Source organism: Octopus bimaculoides, chromosome 16 (genome assembly GCF_001194135.2).
Source record: "Octopus bimaculoides isolate UCB-OBI-ISO-001 chromosome 16, ASM119413v2, whole genome shotgun sequence".
In the NCBI taxonomy this organism is placed as follows: domain Eukaryota; kingdom Metazoa; phylum Mollusca; class Cephalopoda; order Octopoda; family Octopodidae; genus Octopus; species Octopus bimaculoides.
Window position 1 is genome coordinate 29,509,603 of NC_068996.1, and position 4,180 is coordinate 29,513,782.

Here is a 4,180-nt window from a genome sequence, read left to right on the forward strand (position 1 = left end):
TAAATTTGCTTTAACCCTAACCCTAACCCTAACCCTAGGGTTAGGGTTAGGGTTAGGGTTAGGGTTAATTGTTTCAGAATCGTTTGTTTATGTAGTCGGCACTTAATGTATATCGGCTGAATGGACGTCAGTGGTTGGTTGAAATTACAGAAATACGACAACTTTAACATGGAATAACTTATGGATTTCTTTTTTTTTTAAGAAGACTAAGAGAAAAAGATGTTTTATATGACACATTCTACCAGTGTTCCAAGTTTCAAAGTGTTTCATTAATGAAAAATGTGGCCCCCGTTTTAAAAAAGATCCTTTTCTTCTTGTCAGTGTCTATTTATAGGAACTCTGTGTTCTTCCTTTTTCTTCCACTTGTACATGTGGATTCAACCACCTGTAATGGTTTTAGTACCTGGAATGTGTCATACAGCCATTCCATAGATTCTTCAAATCTGTCTGGTTCATTTTCTATGAATCTCTTCTTCAATTGATTTCTGTGTCTTTATTCAATACCTTTTCTGCTTTTAATTCAATACATCATTTTTCCAACGTACTTTGTAATTTTGCCTTCTTCCCAGTACTGTTTACCATTTTTATATGACCTCATGTACACCTTATTAGCAATTTTGAAAATTTTGGATTGTCTTCCCTGATACTTTTCCTTTCCTTGCCAGGTAACAGTTTATCAAAAACTGATTTCACCTTCCTCACAAACATTAGTTCTGTTGGTGAGCTTCCTGCTGGTGTATTGGGGTTCAATATCAACCTGTATACCCTTAGGAATTGCTGCAGAGTGACTTCATCTGTGACTTCCTTGTTTTCTTTTTACAAAGTTCTTTTAAAAATGTCCACAAAATGCTCTGTCTGTCCATTTGATCTGGGATGGTAAGGTGCTGTTGTTTTATGTTCTACCATGAAGATTTTGCAGAATTTTCTAAATTCACTGGACACAAATTGTGTTCCATTATCAAATACAAGATACAAGATCTGGGGTGCCAAATCTTGTGACTAATTCACGCAAAAAATTTATTACAATTGAGGTCTTTTGCACTTAACAATTTCCAACCATTTTGTAAAACTGGCAACTACTACTAAGTAGTAATAACCATTTAACGGACCTGCTAAATCAATACGCAGTCTTGACCATGGACTTTTTACTTCTGACCAAGGCTCCCATTTTTGAGTAGGCAATTTTGTTGCCAGAGCACATCCATTTACTACATTTGCGACTTCCTTGTCCATCTTCGACCAATACACATAACTGCACATAAGCGCTTTCATCTTTGTGCTCCCCAGATGTCCAATATGGATTTCTTTCAACATTCTTATTTGTAGAGTCTCAGATATCACTACCCTTTGGCCATACATCAGTATGCCATTACATGTTAAATATATGTTTACCTTTTGTTGTTATTCCTTACCAAACCTTTTTTTTTGTTTTCATTCCTTGACCACAGACTTTTTTTGTGTCATTAATGAACTTGTCTTTTGAGGTATGTCACTTTATCGCCTCCAGAGTTATTAATCCATTTGAAAAGTCCACACACATTCTTAGTTTATTTCTTTTCCTTTGTTTACATAAACCATTGGAGCTGCCCAGTCTGAATGGTCAACTTTTTCAGCTATAGCTAGACTTTCTAGTCTCTCCAGCTCTTTATTAGCGTGATCTAATGCTGCAAATGGTGTCTAAAAATGGTTGTTGCCTTTTCTTTTACTGCAATCATTGCTTTTCTTTTAATGCAACAGCCTAATTCTTCCAAAAAACATTTGGAAGCAATTTTTTAATTTTTTGTCTCAGTTGTTTGACTTCATTCAAACATTTTACTATGCCAACTATATTTTCGCAGAGAACACTAATGGGAGTATCCCACATTTTAAATAACTCCATGTATTCTGTGGCAAATAGGTTTAGTGATATTTTCAACACATAAATGATTGTCCTTTTCATTTCACCTCAAAAAGTTACATTGCAAATACATTTGCCAATGAAATATAATTTCTTTCCTGTAACACCATACACTACTTTATTTGATTTAAATAATTTTGGCTTACCAATTTGTCACCATGTTTCTTCATTTAAGATAGCGATGTCACTACCCATGTGGTTACACTGGTGGTTTCGATTCTCATCCTGGGGAATTTTTCCTTCATTGTACAAAATGTTTTCCCTGATGACAAACTTTTTTTTCTTTCAGTCAAGCCAATTTTTCATCATCTTAGTTCTGCAGTGCATTTTAATCCATCCTGTGTTCCCACAAAAACACTTCTTTTTGAACAGACACTCTTTTCTCAGGTGCCTACCACCGCATGCCATACATGGGTTTATCTCCTGATGTATATCATGTTTTTGTGAAACACTTTATTCATCTTTCTACTCTTCTACACTGGTTTTATCTATAAATAATTTCTGCATTGGATTTCTTGTGTCGTGCCTTACTTTTAATATCATATCAGACTCTTCTGACAGTTCCAGTTTATCCAGTTTAAATCTCTTGCACTCTCTGTTCACTCTACCCGCATATGTGGTAAAGTCTTCATCATCGTTTTTCTCAGTGTTCAAACACTTCCAACATGTCTTGAACAACAAAGTTTTTTTCACTAAACATCCTACATAAAATATCAATTGTGTCAGTGAAATTTATGTCAGAAATTTTTTCAGGCAATATAAAGTTACAGTATTTCTCATGCTCTATCATTGCCAGTTTCCTCAGAATTAGATGTGTTCTCATTTCATCCATCCAGTCTTGGCATCCTTTTTCAAAAATTTGTTCAAATCTTTGGTAATGAGCCTCGAAAGTGATTCCTTCTTCCAGGTCATATATAAATTCATTTATTGAATTTGCTACATGGTCTGGTGAAAATGTATTTTCCAGTTCTATCAACTTCATTAGTTGTAGTGTTTGTTACTGTAACATTTGTTGTTGTTCTTGTTGTTGCTGTTTTTGCAAGTCAACTAAATCCTCTAACAAGTTTTCCATAATTTTACAGATTTTTTGTAAAACATATACAACAAAAATGTCTGTTACTTCTCTGTTGAATTTTTAGTTTCTCCACATGAAAAGTTTTTCAATGTCATCTGTGTGAATTATTTATTTTCTCATGAAAACAATTTTTTTTTCAACGTTGTCCACACAAATTGTTTATATCCTTGTTGCCACTATTATACTGTGTATCCCATCCACTTGTATGTTGTTGTTGGTACTGTAATATTTTTGTCGCTACTATTAAGTTGTGTCAGTATTCTGCATCTTATTATCTTTGACTCGTCTATTGTGCTATCGCTGATAGCTCCACAAGACAATGACTTTGAAATGTCTACCTTGACAGTAACTTGAACTCATATATATCACGTAATTGGTAATGATTCCAACTGAGAACTTGTACAATGACTCTACTACTACTTACCTCCTACTGACTTTATAGTGTCACTTTGTCACGGCCATGTGAATTGAATGGATGAGGACAGCTGTATCAACAAGTGCCGATTGCTAAATATGGATGAAACCTAAGGAAGAAGATCCAGGAATACATAAAGTGACCTCAAAATGATGAGCCTCTAAGAGGAGATCACTAGTGACTGAACTGAATGGCGATATGCTGTGCTTGAAAAGACCTGATCACCCCAGCAAAAATGAGGTCCCATCAAGCCTCCCTCATAACTCATTTTCTAACTCTCAATCTTTCACTCAATCTCCTAACTATGGTACTTTTCACTTAAGTATGTAAATAATATCACTCGTCTTCTTCCTACACTTCACAGTGTATCACTACTACTACTACTACTGTCCCTTTTCACTGCCTCCTCCTCTTCTCTGACCCACTCATCATCATCATCATCATCATTTAACATCTGCTTTCCCTGCTAGCATGGGTTGGACGATTTGACTGAGGACTGGTGAACCAGATGGCTACACCAGGCTCCAATCTGATTTGGCAGAGTTTCTACAGCTGGATGCCCTTCCTAATGCCAACCACTCAGAGAGTGTTTTGGGTGCTTTTACGTGCCACCGGCACGAAGGCCAGTCAGGCGGTACTGGCAACGGCCACACTCAAAATGGTGTATTTTACGCATCACCTGCACAGGAGCCAGTCCAGCGGCACTGGCAATGATCTCATTCGAATGTCTTTACATGTGCCACCAGCACAAGTGCCAGGAAGCGACGCTGGATACAGGTGCCATCACGATTTC